General features: G+C 39.8%; 1 protein-coding gene across 2 annotated transcripts in view; it reads left to right on the top strand.

Annotated features, from left to right (window-relative positions):
* LOC108247367 (thyroid hormone receptor alpha) overlaps positions 1–16,013 on the top strand; it is a 116,312-nt gene that overhangs the window by 46,883 nt on the left and 53,416 nt on the right. For both annotated transcript variants that reach the window (XM_017435422.3, XM_017435431.3), the window contains one exon: positions 6,913–6,982. The gene's annotated coding sequence lies outside the window, so the exon portion shown is untranslated. The remainder of the gene's footprint in view (positions 1–6,912; positions 6,983–16,013) is intronic.

Below are 16,013 nucleotides of genomic sequence, written 5' to 3'. Positions count from 1 at the left end.
CCCCCTGGTTTTGGTAAAAGTCTTTCTTCTTGGGCTGCCTGCTAGCTGTCTCTACTTGTTGCGACCCCGGGTTTGATGCTTCCTGCGTCTCCATCTTTCAGCACATATGGTGAAAACACGGCGCCGCACAGAAAGCCGCTGCCGTAAAGCATGTCGCAAACCCACACGTAAAGCAGCGTCATGTCGCAAAACGGAGGTTCTTCTTATTTATCACTTATATAATCTGAATGTATGCAAAGTGACAACACTAATACATTCGTCGTAGCCTACGTTATAAAATATTTACATGAATCATTGATACAATGATGAAAGAAACGATAGAAGAAAATATATCACGATAGACACTTTTCTATCGTCCCCACGATATGGATCGTTATATCGCCCAGCACTACTATGAACATCGGTGCATTTGTGAATAAAGTAACTTGTATTTAAAATAATTTATATGAAAATATAAACTTGTTGCTGTCAGCAACATCCAAAAAGTAGCTTGATCTACTTAAAATATTAGATTAGGATCCCATGTTTATTAGCATTTCAAATATGTTGCTGTTCGTGGAGGAGATTACACAAAACATAGAAGGTTTTAGGTTTTATTGATCTGGAGTTCATTCAGTGATTTATTTCTGCTGCAGACTTTGAAAGTTAGTAGCTGTTGTTGGATTCATATTCACCTGATCAGTGGAGCAGCTGCTCTCATATTCATTAAAATGGGGGCACACTTTAGAGGGTTTTATTTAAATTACTGCTGTTTTTCACAAGGCTTGAATCCAGTGATAGAAACAGAATAGAAAAGAATTAGAAACATACTTTTACTGATCCTCTGAGGGAAATCAGCTGATGTCAGGGATGAGATAATTGAAGCCGGTTCCCCTGCCTTCATGTATATTTTATTCTTTAACAATCCTCTGTGGATTAGTTTTGAGTTAAAGCTCAAGGAGATTCTTTTGTTGGACAATTAACTGAAAATGTCCCTTTTTAGCAGTCATGCAGTAAAAAAAGAAATCTAATCCTGATCATTTAGACTTGCTTGCAGGTGTCAGTTCTGTCTGATTAAAGAAATTATTCTTAAGTGTTTAAGTGTTAAAACCTTTGACTTTTTCCTACTGATTGAAGCCATTTCTTTTACAATAAAATGTACCCTCAGTCCCAAACACAGCTATTTTTGGCTGTTTTCTCCAGCCTTTTCCTTTACATAAAGCTTTTTTTAAATTTGTTTTACCTAACATTTAAGTTATTAGAAATACGTTATATGATGAAAACCCAAATTCTTTACTTTAGAGATGGTTGAAAGAGTTTGCAAATCATTACATTCAGTAACTGTTTACTTTTTTTTAGAAGCTGGGATGTACAGAAAAACAAAAAAACAGTATAAAATGCTCAAATTTTCTTGCATTTGTTGAAACAAGATTATTCTAACATGTTAATATTGCTTATCAATGAAAAGAGCAACCCTGAATATAAAACTTGCTGGTAATTTCATTAATAATTGGAATGTATTTTGCAGAATATGCATGAGTAATTAGTTTTTTGAAGCGGCCAGCGTTGCAGCAGTTAGCTGTGGATGGCTCCGTCTGCCATGTGAGAGGATCTTCTCCCCAAAGGCAGAACAGCGAAGCAGGATCTGATCTTTTCCATCCGCCATCATTCACAGTCCTGACAGGCTGGCGAATTCCCCTCGGTCCTCCCGGCCCGCAGTTCAAAGCTTTGCGCTCGCCACTAGAGACGGGTTGTAGTGGTGAAGCTGGGGCCCCCTGACAGAATTTACCCTCAAGATGTTTTCAGTTGAGTGTCCTCTGAAGTGGGAGGACTTTCTCTGCTTCTGTTTTAGACTTCTTTCAGGCACATATTGGCGGCTCTTTAAATGCTTTAAGGTGCACTAATCCTGCAAAACAACTCTGTCACGTCTCCAGGACTGCATGCATTTTGAATTCCTCCTCATGTTTTGCGTGGAGAAGCAGCAGAATTGTTTGGATTTCCACTAAATATGTTTTTTTGTAAAATAGAAAACACCATGGCCAAAGGTCCTTAAGTTCCATGAAAGTCTCATAAACAACATCCCTTCATTTTCCTAAATTAGAGCTTACAGTCAGCCTTTAAAAACACCAGGAACTGTATTTCCGCTCCCAGTTTGAAAGTGTAAGCATGTGGTGATGTTGAGACTTGGAGGTCAGGCGTGGTGAGATAAACATCCAGCGATCAGTCACAGTGAACACAAGACTTGGTCTTTTATCACGGTGTCGCCGTTTTCATTTTCTAGCTTGATTTCAGGCCGGTTCTGATCATTTAGAGCTATTGGATAATTAAATCTCTCAGTCAGGGAGCTACTTTATGGCACTGAGCCTTTAGGTCAAATAAAAGCTTTGCAGTTAAAATCAAACCAATACTCTACTGAGATCACAGCTGAATCTTTCCACCTAACCTCACATTCATATTGTAGACTTGTGGCGCGTGTGGTTGCTTTGTTAACAGGAAGTGTGACATTTCTCTGCATAACTTTGCTGTTGTTGCATCTGTACCTCCTGGAAGAGACTAAAGCCTGAGCGCTGTAGCTCCATGTTCATTTTTCTGTCGATTCAAACCTGGTGTAAACTAGAAAAATTGCATTTTCTGCAAAGAGCTACATTGTGAATGACTGAATGTAATTTGCTGAAGAAGCTGAAACTGAGCTGTTAATGGTTGCTCACTCTGATGAAATCAGATGATTAAACAGCTTGTGTGAAGATTGGAGGAGAACTCAGTTAATGCTACAAACTGACTGTTTTTTTAAGTCCACCTCAAAGTTTATTTGACTATTTTCTCCTCAACTAAAACAGACTAGTAAGAGATTCAAACTTTGTTTTCCCAGCTTCAAAGTTGACAAATCAAAGTGGAGCTGGCACTAAGTCTGTTCTGTTTCAGACTCTTCCTCTCAGCACGTAGCTGCAGGAGATGCAGGGGAAGCTGCCTTGAGTGAGGTGGCGCGTGGTCCTAGTGCCTACCATGTTTAAACGTCTCATTTTAGCAGATAAAGTCATGAGACGTGGTTTTTTTTTTTGTTTGTTTTTGGTTCACAAAATAGTTGTCAACTTCTCTGGAAATCTCAGGATGTTTTTAGTCTCGTTAAATCTGATGTAACACCCCTAATGAATATTAATGTGTGCATACATGTTGATATGTGTATATTTTTTACATACAGCTATTAAAGAATTGTAAATATTTTTAATGAGAAGTCAGGAGTGGGATCGCATAAAGGATCACACTGTTAATGGAACTGCTTAGTCTGTTCATTGAATTATATATACACATACATTTTCCCTTTTATTTTACAACTTAGAAGGTTGAAATAAACTTCTGAAATAAAATAAGTCATTATAAACACGAAGCGAGCCTTGAGCAGATGACAGGCTGAAGTGGAGTGAGAGTTTGTTGGTTAGCCGCTCCCGGCTGATTCAGTGCGAGTACAATCTGAGGTATTCATTTGGAGCTTTTGACAACCCAGTTCTGGTTAACCACCTGTCAGATACTAACCATCATGCACTGCAGCAAGATTCGGTCTCTCTCAGCCTTTCTCTTCTCCGGTTTTCAGGTGATTAAATTATTGGTTTTATCTCCTGCTGGACGCGTCGTATTGAAAGCTGCTTTATTGTTTACAAATTTGTCTTTAACACCGAGCCGCCTTCCTCGTCTGTTCTCTGCCACTTCCTTCTCCTTTCTTGTGCCCACACAGGGGAAGAGCTCTCCAGCTAATTAGAGCCTTGCCAGTGGAATCCCAGTTTGACAAAAGAAGCCATTCAGAGCAGTAGGCTGGTGAAAAGGCTGCGCTGGCAGCAGCGATAGCGATGCTCGGTGAAATGAAGAGGCTTCACTTTGAAAAGGCGCCCGGCTCTTGACTTCAAGCAGCGAAGATCGCGGCGCGTAGCTTTTCTTCCTTTGCTTGTGGATCTGTGGGAGGACAGATCTGATTGGCTGCTGTCACACCGCCTGCACAGCGGCGCCATGGTTGAATCTTATCATGCTGTATTCATGGATTTGAGCCTGACTGTTAGCAAAATATCTCATGAACCATTGATTGGATTTTAATGAAACCTTCAGGAAGCAATCGTTGCGTTGACTTCTGCAACCTTATCAGAATTGGCATTGTCAGCTCTGTGTCTGTTAGCAAAATTTCTCATGAACCACTGATTAATTAGATAGATTTTAGTGAAGCTGTCAGGAAATAATAACTGGATTTACATCTACAATTGATTACCTTTTGGAGTCATTCCAATTAAAGATGGCTTCCACAACTGACCTTAGAAAACACAAAAATTAGTCAGTTTTATTGATATTGCTGTTGTAGCTGAGAGTCATTCACAGCACATAAACAAAGTTCTGCACATTATGCAAAATCTTTGCTTGAAACTTTGGCTTTCGCCGTTGGAGTCGAGCCTGTTTGTCTGTTAGCAAAATATTACATGAAATACTGGATCGATTTTATTTAAGGTAAACATCATAGATCTACAACTGATTACCTTTAGGAGTCAACATGGTTAAAGATGGCAACCACAGTCAGTTTAAGAGATTTTAAGCTAAACTTTGGTGTGCCGGTGGCCGGGAGTCATTCGTCACACATACTCCTGAGCCTGATGTTGTTTACAAAGTTTGACAAAATGGCTACAACTCCATCCGCTCTCAACCTAAGCTGCTCTTAGTGTAAACCTCTGTGTGCGATATGCATTTCTTTAGGGAAAGCTAGGCCTTTAATCTTTCGTCCTTTTCGCTGCCTGGCTGTTTGTCCACCTGCAGCCACAGGAATCCTTTGTGTAAACTCATTGAGTGACCCTCCGGCCTCATCAATTAGACAAATTAGTCAAGTTTAGAGGCTCTCACTCTTCCTTGCACTTTCATGTATTGAATTATCTATTGAACTATATCCATCCTTTCCACGCTCGAGCATTCCCACAGAAACATCGATTCTGCAGGTTCTTTAGGTGGGGGTTCCCCTCGTGTGACATGTAAAGTGCCGCCCACACATGTCTTTTTCCTCAAATAAAAACGTCTCCAAGAATGCATTAGGAGTAGGTGGTTTTCTGAATTACTGTACGCTTCAGTAGAATTGATTGTGAGAGCTCATTGTTGACCTTGGCACGGGGATTGATCCTCCTCAGCAGATGGAGTTCCCTCGTTGGAAAACGGCTGATTTATGGCTTTTATGTTCAACCGGGAAAAAGGTTTATGGATTAAAATACAACGATTGCTCATTTCAGTGTTTGTTCAGAGGTCGAGTTGATTTAATATCTGGAAAATATAAAATGACAACAAAAGAAAGACACTCATGCCTTCTTTTTGGTATTTCCTGTCTGACTGGCGTGTAAAGATTTTAATGCTTCCTTCTTCCTTTACCTCCTTAAAGCACTCTGAAATTAAGGAACCATTCTTTCCTTCCTCTTTCTCACTTTCGCAGATTTATTTCATATTTTGTGACTATTTGGGTTCTGTTTTTCTGTAATGAGCTGTCAGTCAGCAGAGATTCATGGATTGTTTTCTTTCTTTTGATAAGTTTTGATGATTTTTCTGCAAATCTGACAACTTTCCTTCAGTTTATCAAGCTGTCCCTTTTTTTATTTGGCTTCAAATTAAATTAAGAGTTCTGCTGTGGTGTTGGGTTTAATGTTAACATTATTAGAAGCTCATAAAATACCAACATTTAGGCTTATTTATGTGAAAAATAACACTAAATCTCCATTCTAGGAGAAAAATAAGAATGTCCATATTTTTTTTTCTCTTTTCACTGAGGCTAAAATAATTATTAATGACCAAAGAGGAGCATTTACAGGCTGACAAGTTTATATTTTTCCTGAATGTATTTTTTCTTGACCAAGTTCATGTATAAAAGTAAAGAATAGGAAACATTTTAGCAGTAATGTAATAATAATAAAACCGGCCTAATGAGTGGGTCGTTTCCTTCTGCAAAAATAAAGGAGTATAATTCAGCCTGTTTAAATCTGAACTTCCTCTTCTGATGGTTGTGAAACAGGTTCATAAATAAATGTTTCTTTTTTTGGTTTGTAGAGTAAACATTATAAATAGACAGGTTAGGGGTTTTTCTTGGCCGATGATGAAACTGATTTTTAGAAATCAGGGCAGAAATGAAGAAGTTCAAAACGAGTTCAGCTAACATTTCCAGATTAAATAACATTATTCTGGTTGTAATATGTCCATTTATATTTCTCAACCATTCACCCAACCAAGGATTTTCACAGCAGTTGTCATCACTACAGATAGATTAATCAACGGACTGATTGAATCGGTGGCCCAACTGTTGACCTTTGTTTTAAATATATGTCTCTGAAAGATAAAAGTTAGTCTTACCATTTTAAATATACAACCATGATCTTTTAAAAGTGAGCGTAATGTGCTCATTCTACGGTGTTTCCCTGAAAAAAGCACCTGTGTTGTAAAAGTCATCCTTTCTGTTAGAAGTGCTTTGAATAAAGGGCATAGTAATCTGTACGTGTCAACACTGGCTGCCTTTAAATGAGCTTCATAAGCTGAGTTTCTTTTTCTTTTCTTTTTAAAATGGCAAAAATTTGCCTAGTAGATTGACCGACTGATGAATCGGCTGTTTACCATGAGGCCAGGATAAGAAAGATGCAAAGACAAAAAAAAAGGAAATAAAGAGGAGAAAAGGAGTGAATAGTAACTCGAAAGAGAGAAAAGAAAGAATGACAGAAACTAGAAATGCGTTGAAGCAGAGGAGCATAAGGTGGACAGCGGTGAAAGGAGACAGAAACGTTTGAAGAATGAGAACAGATGAGGGGTTTTAGAGGCTGATCGGGCTGTTGAACTGTAAGGCCTTGTTTGTTTTCTATATGCCTCCTTTCCCTCCTTTCTCTGCTCTCCGTCTTAGCCTCCGAGCAACCCAAACAATCCTCTTTTTATTTCTTCCAGGATGGAGACGAGGCGGACTGCACAACGCTGGAGGCCTGGGCAGACCATTAACCAGTGAACAGGATGACTGGTAGGTGTTGTCTTCTCTTCTGTTTATGGCAGAAAATGCATGTTAATCATGTGAGTGCCTCCGGAAATCTTCTCTGTTTGTATAGCTATTCATTATTCAGTTAAACAACAGTAATCTTATGCACACACAGTATGATCACAGAGCCACATACTCTGCTCATTAGTTGCTGCACTGATTACAGGGATGTAAATTCGACCGAAGAAGCTGTGGAAACCTACGACACTCTGGTTGTTGTTCGGTGTGCAGCAGCTGAAGTGGCAGAAATGTAAAAACAGACACTAACATGACTCTATGAGCACTGAGTATTTGTATCAGCTGGAAAATTAGGTCAAAAGTTTGTTGCATTAGTTTAAAATCTAATAATCATGTTCTAAAAGAATAGGCTTTAACAGATCCTGTTCGATATTTATTTATGCAGCTAGATTCAAGATCAGCTGTTTCCTCTGGTCTTGTTTGTTTGGCTCATGTGAGGAATTGATTATTGCTGGATCCAAACATCAGAGGTGATTACGATCCCCCGTGTTCACTGAAATACAGAAACTCGAAGCCATCGCCGGCAGCTCTGTGATGAGAGAAGTGTTAAAGGAGTGTGTCTGTTAGAGCGCTGTGAGGGATTTACTGAGTGGAGCATTAAAGCTGACACCCGGCCATTTTCACTCCTGTTCACACCTTCACGCCTGCGACCAAAACATCTCTGTCATTAGACAGGTAAACAAAGACCTTGATGACCCTCAGGAGGGAGGAGAGGGAGATTAATCTGCATGTGAGCTTAGTTTCATAAACAAACCATCTCATGTAGAAATCCACACTCTCTGGTTTTGAACTGAAAAAGCTTCCCAGACAGGAAACGAAACAGAACAGAAACCTTTGATTTTAAACTTTTAGGATTTACTAATATGGAGAAATCAACAAAAAACAATAAAGAAGTGTTTGCAAAAAATATCTGACAAATTATCCTTTTAATAAATCAAACAGACTCCTTTAAAATTAAGATTTTAATTGTGTTTTTCTATCAAACACCTATAAATGTAGAATCCAAGAAGCTGTTTCTAATGTGTATATGTGTGGCATAAATAGGTGGAAAACTATATTTCTTAATTTCCTAAAGAAAGACTTTTAATGAGGCTTATGATTTTTATTTTACTGTTATTAATTGGAGATTAATGAGATTAAAGCCCTGTAAACTCCTTCTTGCTGGTTAAACCTGATCTGGAGAGGGATGAATTGTTTTTATCACCTGCTGCAAAGTGATGTTTCAGCTTAATGAGGATGAATTAAGATGGCTGCCACAGCCAACTGCCCTTAGAAAACAAAAATGCGGCTATACAGCACGATGTGTCACAATGAAGGTGAGATGTTTGACTTTATTTTCCGAGTTTGACCATGCCGTCCAAGGGTCGTCATGGCGGCCTGCAGGCGTGATGCTGTGTCTTTAATTTAATGTTTCTGCAGCAGAGTCCAGTTAAAGCTTTAGGGAACTAGGGGCTCGGTCCTGAGGCGGCGCAGGTTGTCCTGACATAAACCGCCAAAGTCTTTCAGAGGCTGCAGGCAGCTTGAGAGAAAATTGCAGTCATTCAATAACAAGAGCTGCTGCATTTATAAAGAAAGGATAAGGTATAATTTTAAGAATATAAATATGGAAATTGAGATTCTCTGTGCCTGTAGTGAGGTGTCAAAAAAATAGTGATGTTTGAAAATACCTCCTCGGTCTCTGGAGCTGTTATTGTTGTTTTTGTCTTGTATGCTGCCCATAAATTGTGTTTTTTTTTCTCAAACTGTTGACTCATTTTATCTATTAACTGTGGAATATGTCAACATTGCAACAGGAGCTTTTCTAGGAATGACAGCTGCTACTTTTTGATTACATATAATTGAATATTTACAACTTTAGAGACTTACTGATCACCATAGATTTTTATTTCAGTTAGAATTTTCCTTTTTCGAGGGCTGCAGAAACTGATTCGTGTTTACCATCATGGCTGCGTGCTCAGAAGTGAATGCATTCATGGTTTTTCTCTGTGATCTGTGTGAAAACATAAGTTGGATGAAATGGTTAGAAAGTCTGAGGATGCAGTATCTTGTGTGTTATTTAAATAAAGCAGCAAACTTCTGTTAAACACCGTGGCCTCTGTCGGTGTAATGACACAGCTGGTTGGAAGGCTTCCTCCCTCCTCCCCCTGCACAGCTGGAGTAAAAGGATGTGCATAACTGTGGTTTAATCCAGCTTTAAGTCCCTGCAGCTTTTCGGGCTGCTCAGGAGGCAGATAATGCAGACTTGTTTTGGACAGATGTTTGTTGAGAATGGCTGACGCGGCGTTTCAGGGAACAAAAGGAGGCTGCTGTCAGTCGCAGGTTGACGTGAAACGCTGCTGTTCTTGTTGCTCCGACCAAGAAGCATGAAGTCAGGACAATAACACACCGGTTGTCTGAGGAGGTGTCATGCTGGAATGGTTCTTTCTTTTTGTGCAAAATGTGGTTTTTGTGTCTCTGTGACGAGGTTAGAGTTCAACCAATTAGGCTTTTTCAATTTTTTCAATGCTTGAAATCAGGGTAGCCAGTGGGAGATTAGTAAATCTGTTTTTTTTTTCTGTGGGGGGTTTGTCCCATAAATATAAGTGTAACCCTTGTACACATTACTAGAATTCGAAACAAAAACAAATCTGTGAAGGCCTGTTTCTATTCGTACCTGTCTACAGTTCACTGAAAGCTCACAATCAACAACTCTGAGGTTTAAGTTTCTCTGTAAAACTAGCATTTTTATTTTAACATGTCAAAGATTTAAGACTCTGCAAAATAAGAATCAAGGTTTAGTTGTGTTTCTTGGTAAATTCAACCTTGTTTTTCTTTTTAAAGTTAGCATCATAGTCCAGTCAACTTTCATTGCTTTGGTGTTTTTTCTTTTTATTGTCTCCACATGTGTCTGCCTTTTAATTGGCTGAGTATCCTCAGGTTTGGTTGATGCCAATTATTTGAAAAAATGGCAAAAATCTGCCTTATTAATAAATTGGTCCGCCTCTGGAACAGACTGATGTGTGCACGTCATCTTTGGAGGGAAAGTTGCAAAGATACTACTGTTTCTGATGAAACTGTTTGTCTGCCTTCATTTCAAAAGTACTCCAGCAGATTAAATGAGAAATGTTGGAGTGGGTACAAATGGAGAGTAGACTGGTACAAGGTGGGCTATGAAATAATGTGCATGACCAAGAATAGTTTTGCAAGCCGTGCACACAAAAATAGGGCTTTATTTTCAAAAACTGGCAATTCAGCATCAGAAAATTCTCCCATTTTCTCTCAGTTTTCCTCCAATTTTGACTCTTTACATTTGCAGCCCAGTGAGAGACTCTTTAGGTTTTTTTATTGCACAACCTGTGCACCTATATGTCATGCAATAAACATCTAATTTTTTTTTCCTTGCAACTTAAACCAGCAATAAACGGTTGTATAAATAAAAGTAGGAACGTATCCAGACCATAAACAGTGTATTTACTGACTCATTTGCTGAATCTATCAACTTCTCAAGAAAATGCAACCCTTGTTGTTATGAATAAAAGCACTTTCAGTGGCAGTCAGTAAAAAAAGAGACGCTTTTGCAGTTGTTGACATTTATAAAGGCTATAAAATGTTTTCTCTTGTCACTGGCTGCAGCAGTGACCTTTGAAAGGATCCTCCAGAGGGTCCTTTTCACTGCACAGCGTCTGAGTGCATGCTGCTCAGACGAAGGCCAGGGTACGTCTGACGGAGGCGAGATTTAGTAGGAAAATTGTTGGAGGTAATGGAACAAGGTTAACTAGACATTTTAGAAGGTGTGTTTAGCCCCAGGAAGCTGGAGAGCTGCAGACATGTGGCTCACACGTTGTGGTTCAGGGCTTGATGTGCACATGTGTACACTGTATGGATATGTGCGGCTAAGTGTGTGTCCGTGTGCCTCTAAGTGCTTGTGTGCCTTAAGTAGGAGGCAGTTGTGGGGTGACGGGTGAGGAGGTGGGATCAGCCTCCCATCACTGGGCTAAAAGCAAGCCGTCCTAACACCTCATAAATCTCACCTCCTCTCTGACATGGCTGCTGCAGTGCACGCTCCCACGTGCACGCGGGCCGAGACTCGTTCCCGTCAAATGAAGAAGTGAAATTGGAAAACTAACGTGATGTATAACGTGGTTGGTTTCTGTTTGAACACATCTGCTCTGTTATGTCACAGGGTTTAGTCTCAGATTCTTGTTTTTTAGTTGAATAGATTTAAGAACATCTGCTACATTTAGTCTCACATTTTTCACCTGCTCCTGTTAACTCGTCTCAGATTTAGGGAATAATTCCTGTTTGTGGACACAGATCTGATTTTATGACTTTTTAATGAAGACTGTGGGCCACCTGTTTTTTATCTAACTTCTGGGGTTTATTGATGGTCAGACCAGAGTTTTCTCCTCATAAGATGCTGCTGATTTCAGCCCGGTGGTCCTGTGACGACAGAGCGAGGCAGAAGAATCTGCACCAACCTGAAACAAGACAGCAGCTAAAGAAGCTGAATATATTTGTTTTTGTAGAGATGAAACTCCTTCCTTCCTCTCCTCAGTTGTCAGGTCTGATTGTGAGAAGTGATTTTAGGCTTTTGTTTCCTGTTTTTTTATTTTTCTGAACATTTTTATTTACAGTCTAACTGCTTCTACATCCTTTGTTCCTTTGGTTTTTGTTACTTTACTACTATTCAAAAGATTATGATTTTTTCTCTGTAGAAAAATATTGAGATCTCTTCAGTTCCTTCAAAAACATTTTTCTCTTTGAGATCTCTTGTCCTCTTGTGCTCCTTTTAGTTTTTAGCTGCTGTTCTGCTACTTTAGCTTTTAGCTCACCTTTTGCTCCTTGTAGCTTTCAGCTGGCTGTGAGGTGCTGCTCTCTCAGCTGAATTTGTCTCTTTAAGTGGTTGAAAACATTCATCCTGTTGTCATCTGAGGTTCAGACCTTTCTGGGCCAACTTTGGAGAAAAACTGCCGTTTGTTTTTTCTCAAACTCGACACCATCTGTCTCATTGCAGCTCAGCTGTAGACGTATATTACTCAGATATTTTGCTTCTCCTTTCATTAGAATTCAATGACAAATGTTGTATCTTGTATGTATTTATGCGTGTCTGAAACTCGTTTCTTGAAATCTGTTCATTTGTTCAAGAGCTTTTTAAATTTTTTTTATTACATAACTGCCATAAGAACAGCGTCAGATTTCATGTTTGAATTCATTCCACGGGACAAAGTAAAACAGATCCTACCTCCAATCTGTCTGCTTCCAGTTTGTATAAATCTGTCTGAGTTTTAGATGATCTTTTCTTTCTGATGATGCCTTTTGCTCACAGATGTTTCTCATGAAGCTTGACACGAAACAAAAACCTCTTTTAGCCTCTTTTTTATTTATTCTGGAACTTTACAACAGGTCCTTCAGTTTTAACCAATTTTTACTTTTGAAACCAAAGTTTACTGTTTTAAATAATTAAATGAAAAATGAACATTAGTTTATTTATTCCAGTGTAATTCTTGGTCACTGTTGCCTCCTGGGCTCCTTGTTGTTGCAGATTTGAAGCTAAATGTCATTTTTTTCTCTCTTAAAACTAAAATAAATCGTTTATTTGCATTTGTACAACCTGATGTTTTATCTGTTGATTGGTCAATTGTGCCATTGCTGATAATAAAGGTAATAACACAAACAACACGTGGAAATAATGCTGTTTGCAGGTTAAACAGAAAGCTTTACTCACCTTGTCAGTAACTTCAGAGCTTCTCTTTGTTTTTGTGCAGCGACCAGCAGTTTGCTGCAGAGCAGGGTTCCGTGTTGGGAGGGCAGCACAGAACATCGCTGCCGTCTCATTTCTGTCTTTCTTTTCTCACATCTCTGCAGAACACGCACACAGCTGTGAAGGTTGCACAGTTCCAGCAGCTAAAAGCCAGCGAGCTCTTTTCTGTCACACGTGCATCAAACAAAAAAGTCACTCGCTTGAGTATTTCTTTTACTTTGTATGAAATATATCTACTTTTCTTTATATATATTTATGAAATGTCACCTCTTTATGACCTTAAAGGCTCTTTTCATAATAAGCTCCCTTTTATTTCATGAAAGCCAGGTTGTTGGACTTGTTAGTCTGCTTCTAAGTGTGAGTTGTGTGTTGGAGATCACGCTCAGCTTCCGCCACACCGGATTTCAGCTCAATATCTGTAAAATATGCAAAGCTGCAGCCGTTTTTGTGTTTCCTATGGTTACTTATCTGTGGCGGCCATCTTAAATCAGGTTGATGCCACTTTACTTAAAATCCATTCTGTGGTTCATGAGATATTCTGCTAACAGACAGACATCCAAGCACACACTGGCAATTACATAATCGCAGGTGGAGGGCTCTATCATTGCCAGGGATGATGCTATTCTGCTGATAGTATATTTTCACCACAGTTGTTACAAGAGATGAAATACTTTTTCTTTCTGCCTGTATTTGATCAGAAGCCTTTTAGAACTTTAAACTTTAGGTTCTCGCTTCAAACGAATGACAGAGGGGAGACGATGCAAACAAACCCAGGGATGTTGGCTTCCCGCCATCAGAAACTCTGCACTGTGCTTCACCCCAGCCCCCCCAACACACACACACTTCTGGCTCTGTCATCCTTAAAGTGGCTTTGCTCATCTCTGTCAGAGCATTATCAACTGAGCTAACAGTCTGTCTCCTGCCAGCCCGTCCACAGCTCATTGATCAGGAGCTCCTGGGGCTTGGGGGGCTATTTGCTGGTGGCTCAGGAGGAAAGGTTTCCTGACAAACACAGGGCCGGTTCTGTGTGGCCGTCCTGCACGCTCGCAGTGACTAAAGTGAGCAATTTTTTTCTTTTCTTGCAATCTTCAGCTAAACGGGAGATGGAATACATTAGCTGGGAAAGCATGCAGCTAACCGGCACGCTCGAGTGGCGCTGCTGATGTTTGTGAGCGAGCAGGCTTATTTGCAGCTGTCACATCATGTGGTGGCTGAAATCTGCACTCAGTCATCTTCCCTGTGGCATTTTGATTTTGATTTCTGGATGCCAGCTTTCCAGTCGCTCCTCTACTTTTAGGTGCTTTTTCTGCTTTCTATTTCCGGATCAGGTTAGCATTAATGAGCAGAACCTGATTCAACACACTTCCTGAAAGACATCTGGTTAATCCAGCATTAAAGAAAACTGTTGATATTTTACTCCAGAAGAGGTGAACCTCAGGCTCAAAGATCAAGAGTTTCTATATTAGAAAAGTGGAATGACTTCCTGTAACATCTGTCCAGGAGTTTTGTTATCACCCGCCACCAAAAGGCAGAGGAAGTTTTAGCCTGTGTGTTCGCTTCTCTGTTGTCAGCAAAATATTTTATAAACCACTGGACAGATTATAATGAAACTTTCAGGGGATAAATATCATATTTACAGCTACAGCTCAGTAAGTTTTGGAGCCAACCCAATTCAAGATGGCTGCCACAGCCAGCTGACTTTAGAAAACACAGCTATAAACCAGTTAATTTTATACATATTGAGCTAAAATGTGGTCATACACTAAGTGCTACTTATTGCACAAGATCTTTGCTTTAAACTGTATCATTATTTGTTGGAGTCAACCCAGTTTGTCTGTTAGCAAAATATCTCATGAACCACTGGACAAATGTGAATGAAACCTTTAGAAAGTAACAGAAAAAATGCCAAAAACTGATCCAGTTTTACAGATATCGAGTTAAACTTTGATGTGGTAGTAGCTGAGAGTCCTTAACAGTACATAGTATATTAATGAAAGTCAAGATGCTAAAATGGCCTCTTTACAAACCACACACAGTAAAAGAATAACCAGAACTTTTACTAAGTTGGAAGCGACATTGCAAAAAATTTTGGTTCCTAAATTTCTAGACACTGAAAAACTTTATCGGGTAAAAGTTAAAAACGCTGCTTTATGCTGTTTTTACACTTTTACAATGCAGAAAAAAATGACTCTTCTGGTGACCAGATGCAGGTGTTGAACCAAACCAGGCTCTAACTGCTAGTTAAAGAAACCAGGCCCTAACTTCTATGAATGTCCCGTCCCAGGAGGACAGTCGGACCTCCCACTGGATCCCAATCAACAGGCTGAAAGTTTTCTGTAAACACGTTTCATCTTCCCAGGGACCGCCGTGTCCACCAACCTAATCATGACATTTATGACCTGATTGATGGGACAGTGGCCAGGCTGCTGCTTGTGTTCATGCAGGGCAGTTTGATCAGGAAAGGCCCACCCTGTGTGTGTGTGTGTGTGGCCATGTATTTGATACATTGTGGGGACAATTTTCCTAACATATACTAACCTGTGAGGACCGACTGCTCCTTGTGGGGACCAAAGCCTGGTCCCCACGAGGAGAAATGATGTTTTTGGGTTAGGGGTTAGGTTTAGGACTAAGGTGTGAATTGAGTTTAGGTTTGATTTAGGGTTGGGTATGTACTGGTAATGGTTAAGGTTAGGGTAAGGGTCAGGGTTAGGCTGTAGTTAGGGTGTAGAAATGAATGGAAGTCAATGGAAAGAGACATAACATGTGTGTGTGTGTTTGTAGAGGCAAAGGCCAAATGAAATACTGTAAATGCTCCAGGGGACAAATCCTTGTTGACAAACCTAAAAGGAGAACAAACTCTGACAAGATCTGGGAATGTAACAAGGATTTCTTCATGTTGTCAGCTGGAATGAACGTTTTTTTTTTTAAAATTCACTTTATTTGTTTATGATTTGGGATGAAATGCAGTGACTCAGTGTTTATATTCCGTCATAGCCGAAGTCACCGGAGACTTTAAATTGTAGAAGGGAGGATACAAGCTAAGATACTGACATAAAAAACACACACACAGCTTTAGTTTCTTTCTGTTTGAGAAGCTGGAATAAGAAGGAGATCGACGAAGAGCACGGCTCAGATTGGGACCAATGGTTGCAGGAGTGGAGGCTCCTCTCTTCCACCTCATCATCTGATGTGACTGCACTCACACTGAAATGGCTTTTGACAGTTTAAGCTTCTGACCTTACACATCCCCCCCCCCCC

This window comes from Kryptolebias marmoratus, linkage group LG17, assembly GCF_001649575.2.
Source record: "Kryptolebias marmoratus isolate JLee-2015 linkage group LG17, ASM164957v2, whole genome shotgun sequence".
NCBI lineage: Eukaryota > Metazoa > Chordata > Actinopteri > Cyprinodontiformes > Rivulidae > Kryptolebias > Kryptolebias marmoratus.
Note: the sequence above shows the minus strand (reverse complement) of the source record. Positions and strands in the feature narration are given on the sequence as shown.